The following is a 12,536-nucleotide window of genomic DNA, read 5'->3' on the forward strand; positions in this document are numbered from 1 at the left end:
CTCTCCTTATTAGATGGGTTGGCAGATATTTGGAAAATCTTTGATATAACGTCAATGGTGGCAGAGGTGGGAGATGGGGTCACACCAAATCCCTACTCTAGTCCATGCTGTTCTAACATGAAGCAGCAGTCATTTACATAAATCAGTTGTTTTCAAAAGATGGATTTTCCTTATGTTGATAGCAGACACCAGAACCTTTTTGCTTCAATATGGACTTATGAATTTAAGAAAAATGGGAGAATTAATTTCCTTAATGTCTTCAGCTATAAAGTGAGAATATTACTAGGGCCTACTCAAAGTGTTACTATAATAATTAAACAAAATAATCCAGGTAGAATGCTTATCACAGAGCTTGGCATAAAAACAACACTTCAACAAATGGTGCGTTTTACAATTAAGGTGATTTCCATTAGTGTATAACTTGGAGGTTTTGAAGCATGCAATTTTGTTTCTAGATATTGTATGGCATATTCTTCACACTTCATTCACTGACCACCTGATGTGAGATGGTTTGATTTTATATGGCCTGGAAAACTCAAAGAGTGGAAAAAATTCAACACATATATACTACAAATAATAGCTCAGATTAAATTTATAAATTTAAAATAAGGTCTCCTTGTATCTAGCAAAATTAAAATGGAGTAAAAATTAATTGGAATTATAATTTTATTTTATTTTATTTTTTAAAATTTTATTTTATTATGTTATGTTAATCACCATACATTACATCGTTAGTTTTTGACGTAGTGTTCCATGATTCATTGTTTGCATATAACACCCAGTGCTCCATTCAATATGAATTACAATTTTAAACACAATTACTAAGAAAATTATGTATAGCTATCGGGTCTACTTTTGAGGGAGCTTAACAAATCTACCTATCAGAAGTTTTCCACAGGCTTATATTTCTAGATATACATAGATTCACGCAATATTTAGTTCAACCTTCCTTAAGCAACTCGATTATTTACTTTAATTAAAAACTCTACAATAAATAAGTTCAGAACACAACTTGTTTGAAATTAATCCACACTCAAGGAATTCTTCTTCCTGCTCAAGCCTGACTTCAACTCTGATATCTCTCTGCGGATCTCTACAATTCAAATGTAATTATTCCTGAAAGTAAAATTATTTAATATGGACTTACTTTTATAGACATAAATGTCCATTTCATTTGCCCTCTGTAGACATTCAAGCTAAAATAGCTATAAGCTTAAATATGTACATAGACTCAGTAAAACAGAATATACAAAATTACCTTCTAAATTTTTTGCAATAAATATGTATTATTTTGCTGCTCAAAAATCAAGCCAAAAAATCTTCTCTGAAAAAGTGAGAAGGCACTACATGGTTTACTACTGTTCAATATCGTAAGGCTATGTAACAAAAGACCTCCAAATTCAGTGTTTTGCAGCCGTTAGCATTTTCTTCCTGTGGGTTTGTAGGCCAACTGCTGATAAAAGCCTGGGTTCAGTTGTGCAGCTTTATGGCACTGCTTCAGGCTACAGGTCAACTGGCCTTGACTGCAAGCTGCAGCCTGGGTCTATATGCCTCTAATTCTCCTTTGGTCAATGGCTATCTGGTGCATATTTTTCTTATGACAAATTATCAAGTGTTAAATGCAACTCAGAATGAGCAACTGTAATTTAAGCCCCTGTTAGCATCACATCCACTAACATCCCATTGACCAAAGCAAGTCACATAGCCAAGCCCAAAGTAAAAGTATGTGAAATTTCCCCATGATGACGTGGCAAGGGTGCAGATGCCGAATTTTCAAACAGGAGGGTAAAGAATTGGTATGATAATTAAATTTCTCACAGGTCTGATGAAGCCAAGATCAACTAGAGGCAATGTGGAAAAATACACAACGCTCATTGAAAGTTTTTCTATCGTTCTATGCTCCTTTATTCTGTTGGCATCAATCCTAGGATTTGGAACCACTTCTCCAGCAACAACACCCACTCTTGCTTGTTAACAATACTTGCTCTCCTTAAATGAGACTCTTAGTTGTAAACCTCTTACTGTATTGACCACCACACTGTCACATGTTTATGTCCCATTTCTTTACATTAAGATTAGAAAACCACAGAAATGAACTCTCACTCAAGTGTTAATGACCAATTTAAAACTTCTAATACTTGGCTCAAAGATGTCAGCATTTTACCCCAAATATCTGAAATCTTAGCAACAGCCCACAGCATCAAATTAGTGTGAATGGCTTCAGGGTTGTTGGACATTTAAGGAAATGTGATGTTTAAGTGTGACCACATTCCAATTGTCTATGCTAAATGAAGGGAGCTACAAACAATTTTGGGCTATTTACAAACATTTTGAAATATAATTAGCACACAAGTATTTCTCCAGTTATCTTCCACTGAGGATAAATTTGATAGGTTTCATTCACATGCTCAATGGATCATGTATTTACACCCAGTTCCTTGTCAGCTACCTGTGTCTCCACCACATTCTCTCCAATTGATATGAGTTTGTCACATTAACCCAGTGTCAGTTAACACAGGGACTTTGTCAGCCCACACAATCATTTGCCAAAAAGCAGTCTGTGAAATATAGGTCTAAGTATTAGGTAGTCTCAGATTTTTTTTCCAGAAGATAATCAAGGGGAAAATGATGTAGTTGTTGACTTTACCATTATATGAACATGAAGGATATAAAATTACTGGCTTTTAATGCCAGAAAGAACCGTAGAAATCAGTTGTTCAAAATCTCTTTTCTTTCAGATGAACAAAAAGAAATGAAGTTACTTCCTTATTAATGACAGAGCCAGGCTTGATTCCAAGTCATGTCTTCTTTCCATTATGCCAGGCTGATTGCTCATGGTCATGGTGGATAATTAGTAAAAGATAATCTATTTATAGATAATCAATATCTTTAAACTCTTATAATTATTATGAAAAGAGAGTTTCCTGAAACAGTCTTGGGATTTCAGTGGTTTAAAGAAACAAAATGAGCAAGGAACAATAAATGACCAAGACGAACTTGGTCAATGAGTTGATTGTGGCTCTAGTAAGAGTGTATCTTTATCTCAGCCCAACTCTTGCCAGGAATGATCACCCTGGATAATTTTCAGGCAGAGATGATCCATACCTGACTCCTCAAAGTAGCACTGATCAGATAGTAACCCACCTCACGATTCTCATAGAGCTGTTGTCAGGAATAACTAATGATTATAGAGCATTTTAGAAAAATATGCCATATAAATACTTTACAGCCAATCTTGTATTCCCAATGGCTCTGTAATGTTGAGACCTAATAAGTACAATCCTTTAACCAGTCATTCTAAGGCTACAATATGGGGCATTTTTGCTAGAAGTCAGTGGTTTTTCCAGTCTATATGCAAAGACAAGTATTTACTACATATTTTTATTATGTTCATTTGTTCCTTGTCAAAATTCTGAGAAGTTGGGCTTTAGGTTGAATAGCTGCTATTTAGTTTGAATAATGAATACTCACTATTACATTTTGAACACGGGCAGAATAAGCATCCACAAAAATGATATTTATTTGATGTCTTAGGGGGCTATTCATAGCAATGGGAAGTATAAGGTAGGCTTGATGCTCTAGGTATAATTCAGCCAGCCGAGGTTTATTAAAATGAAATATTTTGCAAAAAGTCAGAATCTGGTAGGAGAAATGAACTTTAATGATTGGTGGCATCCCCAAACCACTCTCCATAGTGGCTCTACCCTATTATTTTGTAAGGCCAAAAGAAGCAGCTTAGAATAATATATATTTTTGTCCACCTTTAACCCCTTTTAGTGGGAGCTGTGCCGTGTCTGCTGGCTGAAACATTAGCCAAATGAACCCGCTGGCAGTTTGTCTATTTCTTCTCATTACACTAATATGGAAAATTAACTAGGAAGCATGCTTTCTCTACCATTAGGCTGGTGGCACATTTATAAGGACATCATTGAGACTGTTCCTTTCATTCCATCCTCAGATTCTCTCTGGGTAGCTTCTCTCTACCCACTTATAATTTCTCTTCATTATACTGCAATATGAGACTATGGAGAGTCTTTTGTTGCAAGTGGCTATAGACATGGCTGTCGTTTTGTCCATTATTAGGTCAGTGGTGTGAGATTTGAGAACAAAGGCAATGGACAGAATAGTCGTTGGTATTAGATATTAAAGTTACTAAATTATCCCAAAGGATCCACAGAGAGAAGAGATCATTGCCCTTGTTTTCACAGATATATGAACAGATACCAAATGACTTTTGCAAGGTCAAGAAAACCAGTGGTATGTAGAGAGAAGATTAAAACAACTTAAGTCCTTACAGCAGCATATTTTGTGAGGATAAAAGTTGCAACTCTTGTTCTCTTTCCTTTTTCCTCTGCAAATCCCCCAGGTAGAATGTGGACTGATTTTTCTTCTCCTTTAACACCAACTTATATCTTTAATATCGACTGTTTTATTTCTTCTTTATATGCTGATACTTTTTAAAAAATATTTTTATTTTTAAGTAATATCTATACCCAATGTGGGGCTCGAACTTATAGCCCCAAGATCAAGAGTCGCATGCTCTACTAACTAAGCCAATCAGGCACCCTGATACTTTTTTTTTTTTTTGAACCGGAAAACATGCTTTTCTTTTAGCAACTTTTTTTGTAAGAGAGGGATTTAGAGAAAGCCTCCCACCATTGTTTTAAAAATATGCTAGGGGAAAAAAAGTGTGCTGGGCTTAGGCATTATTGCTTTTTCTATTTTCTTTATTCTGAAACAAATGCATTCAATCTTTGAAAACAAGTGAGTCTCACATGTGCCCCATGAACTTCGGCCACATTCAAGATGTGGATGGTGCGAAAGATGAGAAAGTCTACAAGCCTCTGCACATCATAATTGCTCATGTCTTGCATGATATTTCTGGGGTTCCCAATATATTCCCATTTTAGGACCCAATACAACTGATACAAAATATTAAATTACAAATTAGCTGATATTTCTTGAAGGAAAAATTTGTTTCTATTCACACAGTTTGTGCCTAACAATTCATGCCAGGGTGAGAAATAGCAAAACCCTCAGGGTAATCAGTGGAGCATAATAATGGCAGTAATGAAACTTCAAATCAGCAGATTTTACTTTGCCAGCCTGGATGCTGTGCCTGCTCCTTAGGGCCTGCTGTAGTTGCCTAGAACGTTCTTTCTCTAGATACATACTTAGTTCACTCACCTTCTTCAAGCCTTTTCTCAACCCCCACCCTCTTAATGAGGCCTGCTGACTGCTCTATGTAACAAAACTGCACCCTAGCCCTCCCCCCATCTCAGGCCTCATACCTCTCTAACCCTGTTCTATCCCGTCATCATATCCTGGGCATTTATCACATTCTAACATGACATATTATTATGTTTACTTTTTATTCCCATTTCCTCCCGCTGGAATTTAATTATATGAGGGCAGGGTTCTTCATTTTGTTCTCTGACACATCCAAAGCCTGACCAGTTCTTGGCACATGGCTAGTGTTCAATAAATATTTGCTAAAGGAAAAACTGAATTTGGGGGAGCCTGGGTGGCTCAGTTGTTAAGCGTCTGCCTTCAGCTCAGATCATGATCCCAGGGTCCTGGGATCGAGTCCCACATCAGGCTCCCTGCTCAGCGGGAAGCCTGCTTCTCCCTCTCCCACTCCCCCTGCTTGTGTTCCCTCTCTCGCTGTGTCTCTCTCTGTCAAATAAATAAATAAAATCTTAAAAAAAAAAAAAAGTGAATTTGGGTCTGGCTGTGCCACTATTTTGTGACTTTTTAAAAAGATTTATTTATTTATTTATTTGAGAGAGAGAGAGTAGGGTGAGGGGCAGAGGGAAAGGGAGAGAGAGAATCTCAAGCCGACTCTGTGCTGAGTGTGGAGCCTGAAATAGCCTCGATCCCATGACCCTGACATTATGACCGAAGCTGAAACCCAGTCAGACGCTTAACTGACTGAGCCACCCAGGTGCCCCTATTTTGTGACTTTGAGAAAGTTTTTTTTTTTTTTTTTTAACCTTTCTGTTTCTAAATCTCTCATTCATGTGCTGGCTGATCTCAAGAGACATAGGAATACATTTTGGCCTATTACTTCTAGAGGTAATTTATTTGAATATGTGAGGAAATATGCTCTATAGTATTTTTCCACATGTTATAAAAATGGTAGCATTTTATATACCCAGGCCTGAACTTGTCCTTTTTTGGGGGGGGGATCTTCTTATTTTTGCATTTAACAATATATCTCAGACATTATTTCTTATAAATACTTGAAGAGTTTCTTCATTTATTATAAAATATTTAATACCTAAAAAGAAAAACAATATGACGTACATAAAGTACAAAGCTTAATAAAATGAACACCTAAGACCTACCACACAGCGTAAGAAATTGAATACTATCAGTAATTGAGATCCTCTGAGTCTCCCTCTCTGATTCCATATTTCATGATGCATACCCCTCTCCTCCAGAAGGGGAACCAGACTCCCCTGAATTTTATGTTTATATTTCCTGGCTTTTTTGCGTCAATATGTATGTATCATTCTTAAAACGACATTGATGTTTTTGACTTTATATAAATGAAATTATAACATACATATTCTTCTGTGACTTCCTTCTTTGACATGCCATCATATTACTGAGGTTCATTAAAGTTTATGAATGTGGTGTTATTTCATTGCACAGTATTCTATTGAAAAATACAATTGTTTATCCATTCTCCTGGTTGATATATATTTGTTTTGTTTCCAGTGTTTAGCTACTTGAGCCTTGCTTCAGTTTTCACTCATATGTATGCTTCTTAGTGTCCATATGACAGACTCTCTGGGCTACATTCCTAGAAGGGAAATGTTGGGAGTTTAAGACATTCACAACTTCAACTTTACTAACTAATGTCTGTTTTCCAAAGGTGTTATAAAACCTTATACATCCTCTGACAGGAGACAGGAAATCTCATTCCTAGAGTATGCCCTCTATACAACTTGATGACCTTCTAATTTTTCCCAGTCTGGTTTCCATTAAATGGGATCTCAGTATGGCTTAGTATGGATTTCCTGCACATTAATGTCTCATGTATTTTCATTGTTATTGGCCTCTTTATGTCTTCATTTGTGAAACGTCTATTGCTGTCTTTTGCTCATTTTCATTTCATTTCCTTTGTTCATTGCTTTTTTTTCTTTTTTTAAGAAAAATGTTTTAAAATTACATATATACATATATGTGTGTATATATATGTACATATACATATATGTATATATATGAATTCTTTTTAAAAAACAGATTTTAAAATTATATGTATATACACACACACACTATGGATATTAATTCTTCTTCAGTTATATGGGTCTCATCTTTCTTGTCCGAGATTGTGGTTTATATTTTCAAATTTTCAAGGTATTTTTTGACATTTAAGAACATTTGGTTTTGAAATTAGCTCCTTTTCCTTTAAGATTTGTGCTTCTTATGTCTCATTTAAAATTTGTAAGATTTTCCTTTTTAAAAGTATTTTCTTGGTCCTACCTGGAATTATTATATTCTTTGTGAGGGATCATTCTAAATATCTTTTCCAGTGTCATAGATCACACCTTCTATTACATATCATGCTTTCAAACACACATAGATAAGTTTCTGGGCTCTTGATTCTGTTCCCCTAGTCTATAGAGGTCTATATTTCCTCCATAAAAATTCATATTAGTTTTGTCCATCAAATTTTTTTTTAAGATTTTATTTATTTATTTTGAGAGAAAGAGAGAGAGAGAGGAACAGGAACAGGAGGGGAGGGGCAGATGGAGAGGGAGAAGCAGACTCCCAGCTGAGCAGGGAACCTAATGTGGGGCTTGATCCTAGGATGCTGGGATCATGACCTGAGCCAAAGGCAGACGCTTAAAGGACTGAGCCACCCTGGCACCCCTTGTCTATAAATATTAATTGATAACTAGCTTGTCAAGTTCCATGAAAAATTTTGTTGGAATTTTGAAGGAATTGCATTGACTTAATATTTTAATTTGAGGAAAGCCAATACAATTACAATAGAGGTGACATCTTATTCCTTACCATGGTTTAATTTTTTTTTTTTTAATTTTGTCACAGTAAGGAGTAGGTTAGCTTCTAGATCTCCAGTTAAATGTTTGTTAGACACATGACAATAGTACTTAGTCTTCTGGTCTTTTTTTATTATAAAAAGAATGCTTCTAATATTTTTATTAAATATATTTTTGCTATGGATTTTGGTAAATATATTATATCAGACAAAGGAAGTTCTGTTCTATCCCTAGGTACTTACATTTTTTATCAAAATTTGATATTTTGTTTTATGAAGAAGCATTTTTTTACATCATTAAGATGATTGATTTTGTTTTTCTTCTTTGATATGCGGATTTCTGATATCACTCCCCTCCCTTGCATTCACTCAATGTAGTCATGATATATTGTATTTTTAATCCAATAGTATATTTGCTTTCCCAATACTTTGTACAAAAAAAAAAATTAAAGAAGAGATGTATCTTTTACGATCAATGAGAAAAAAATCGGTAGAAAAATGGATAAGGGGCATGAATGAATAATTCATAGGAGAGTAAAGAAAAACAGCTAATAAACATGAAAAACAGTTTCATTTTCACTAATAACTAAGAAAATATAAGTTAAAGCAATTCCTAAGGACTAGTTTTTGTATATCAATGTGTCAAAGGTGAAAAAGAAAAACAATTCTCAATGTTGGTAAGCATATGGGAAATGCTTTTACCTTTTTCAATTTGATACACGTGTATCTGCCTCTCATTAATGCTCCACTTCCCATCTCTTTAAACATAACACGTTTTTAAATGTGGAAAAAAAAAAAAAAACAAGGACAGGAAATTTGGACACAGATAGGTACACAGGGAAGATAATGTGAAAAGGGAAAAGAAGGCCATCTTAAGCCAAGAAGAGGGGCTTGAAAGAGATCCTTCCCTCATGGCGCTCAAGTGGAGGGTCCTGACACCTTGACCTCAGACTTTTAGCCTCCAGAACCATGAGATGATACATTTTAGCCATTTAAATAAATAAAAAAAAATTCAGAGATGCTTGCAAACAAGTAACTTTATTTTTATTTATTTATTTATATATTTTTAAAAGATTTTATTTATTTATTTGAGAGAGAGAGTGAGAGAGAGAGAGAGAGCACATGAGAGGAGGGAGGGTTAGAGGGAGAAGCAGACTCCTCACTGAGCAGGGAGCCCGATGCGGACCCGATCCTGGGACTCCAGGATCATGACCTGAGCCCAAGGCAGTCGCTTAACCAGCTGAGCCACCCAGGTGCCCCCAAACAAGTAACTTTAATCCATTTAAGGCCACATAATGTTTTTTTTTTTTCCAGACCAATAATCTAATATTGTTGATTATGATTTTGAAAGAACAATTTTTTTTAAAATTTTTGTTAGCTCAGGTATTTTATATATATCTGTATCATAATACTATGATTACATACTGCATGTAGGAGCTCTATTATTATTTCATTATTTAGTTGTATTAATTTAGACAATAATTATTGATGGTTATGTTATCAGAAGTAGCATGGATTTAAAAAAACAGTGCCACAGTTTCGTCTTCGGAGTTAGATATACCCAGGTTTAAATGAATTATTGACAAATATTTTGGGGAAGTTACTTAATCTCTTTATATAAAATTTCTTCTTTTATTAAATGGACTTAGCTATACCTTTATGATAAAATATTTTGAAGATAAAATGATATACTTGTGTTTCATAAACAGTATTAACCTTTTGTCTTTCCTTAACTTCATCTCCAAGAGCAATAACTGAGATAAATAACTTTAAAATCTTGGCAGCAAATAGGAATTGCATATGCAGATACTCAATTAGTACAAACCAGCCCTACTGAGACATGTCTCAATTTAAAGTAGTTTGACTTAAATTAGTGTGAAATTAAAGAGCTTCTAAATTAGAAATTTAAAAAGCAAACTCTTCACTCATCTCTTATATCAGAATTAATCCTTTTGAAAGTTCACTCAGGTCAAGTTTAATCAGTGGCCATCTGGGATGTCTATAACAGAAAGCAACCTTGTGATTTTTATGATAATGGAATTGCACCAATAGGGTATCCCAGTCCAGGGTTAGTATTCCAGTTGTGACTTTCTCCTCTGTGTTCCCATGGTGCATGTGTATAACCCTAATCACGGTACTTAAATTGTATTATAATTATTTGATTACACCCTTATTTCCTTTCTCAAACATGAACATCTTTGGTTAAGCCTATGTCTTATTTGTCTTTGTATCTTTGGTCTTTTGTACAGTACTCAAAGCTTACTAAACAGTAATAATAATAATAATAATAGCTGGTGCATTTATAACATTTTCTCTGTGTTAGGCACTATTCTCAGAAATTTGCATTATTAATTCATTGAATGGTAACAACAACACTATGAGATAGGAATTATTAGTATCCTCCTTTGCAGATGAGTAGCAAATGACTGAGTGAATGATCAGTGTTCTTGTTACTGATTTGTACCTTCCTTAAGTGCTAGTGTACAGCTCCCCAGCTTCTCAGGAGAGAGAGATAGTATCTATATGGCTCTCTTTGCCTGGGTATTTAATAAATGTCTATCGAAAACAATTGCAACAACATCTTTGAATTTTTCAACATGTGCAGTGCTGCCAAATATGGCTGTTTATGCTGTTTTCCCACCTTTAAGTGCCGTCTTCATTTATATGCAAGAGGAATCTAAGGGTTCTCAAAGATCTAATGGGAGCTCTAGCCAGTTCCTTCAGATTTTTTTACATCCACCATCTATCTACTTGGCTCATCTTAGCTCTCTGACACTGTAACTCTCGAGCACACTACCATCCCCCACAAACTTACCCAACTCCACTTTTGTTTGCTTAACATCCTTCTCTCATACTAATCAGCGTGCCTTCAACTTTGTCAGCCTCTATGTACTCTTTGGTTTCATGGAAATTCTTGTTAAGAACCACTCCTATCATTGTACCCTCTTATCCTTGATGTCCTTCCCAGAATACACTCATATCCAGGACTCACCTCACATGGAAAGGGGATAAAGTAGTACCCCAGAGAACAATCAGCACCTGGGGCTACACTATTACTGTCCCATGATGGGAGATTTGGTGGCAGCCCCTGACATAGCAGCTCCAGGCAGGCTCTGACCTCCACACAGAAAAACATGCCCAAAGAGTTAGAACAGACCTTGTGACTTCTAGCTTTGTGCTCCTAAATAATTAGCTCTTGGCCTTTTCCTTGTTACACCTTCATTGTAGCCATTCTTACTGCTGAAGAATTTTTCTACACAGATCTGAAGACTGTTCTATTCTCTACTTAAAATTTATCTGAGTCTGAATATATAAAGAAACCATGGCCAGACCAAATATATTAGTAGAACTCTGACCTACAACCTCTGAAGCAGTCAGCCCAGAACATTCAGAACTTAGTTCTAAGACCGCCAGCTTCCTCATTTTTCACCATTGTTCCCAACTCAAGACCAACCAGAGAAAGACAAATATATTCTCCAAATGAATCATATGAAATGCTACTTTTAGTTAGCCTGACGCCAATTTCCCCATGCCAACAATGTCCAATAGAGCATAACCATAACCCATGATGGCTTCCCCTCTTTTCACTCTGAAGCTTTCCCACTCCTCTGTCTGCCTTTGAGTCTCTGCCAAATGCAAGTGATGGTGGCTTACTCCCTTGTTATAGAAACCCTGAATAGCCTCTGATTGTACTCTTTTAGGTGGATTTCATTTATTTCCACCTCTGCATATGTAATCACTATGTTCCATGTCTATAGATAAATTGGAGAGTTATAATACTTGTTTCTAGCCTAGGAAAAGTCATGGAAAACCGGAAGTATCATTACTTGAAGACTACATGCTCTTACTTATGGCTCTGAGATATCTAATTGCTAAGCTCACATTGCCCCAAAGTGCCCATTAGCATTATTCACAGACTTTTGAAATGGCCATGGTTGAAATGCCATTATTCCACTGAATTTTGCCTCCTCATTAAAGACTCTCCTCATTAAATGAACTGTCTCCATTTTCATGATAATGGATGCTCCCAAAAAGGAAGAAGCTAATTCCTTTCCTCAAGAAGATAAAAATCTTGGAATGTTCTAACCCACTCCTCGCTGATCTAACAAATAGTTCGGCCTCTGGCATATCTGAATTCTGGTGTACCATGTCCCTGACTTTATTTCTCTAGGAAATCTTTACAGTGAGGTGAGATCCAGTGGTTAAAGGCCGAGACTGTGGGAACAAGCCACTTTATGTATAAAACTCTCCTTTGCTATTTACTAGCTATTCAGTATTAGACAAATACTTGGGCAAACTACTTATACTTTCTATTTAAACTCATCTTCAGAAAGGGTGATAATAATCTCATCTAAACTGTAAGGTTGTTGTGAGAATTAAATGAGTAAATTCATGTGAAGATTGGAGAAAACTATTTGCCATAATTAAATTTTTATATGTGCTTGTAGTAATGAAGATGATGCTTTTCTTAGCCAGGATCACTTATACCAAAGGGAATGAAAGTCACCAAACATCAGAGCAGGTA

Source organism: Phoca vitulina, unplaced genomic scaffold (assembly GCF_004348235.1).
Source record: "Phoca vitulina isolate PV1807 unplaced genomic scaffold, GSC_HSeal_1.0 scaffold12, whole genome shotgun sequence".
NCBI lineage: Eukaryota > Metazoa > Chordata > Mammalia > Carnivora > Phocidae > Phoca > Phoca vitulina.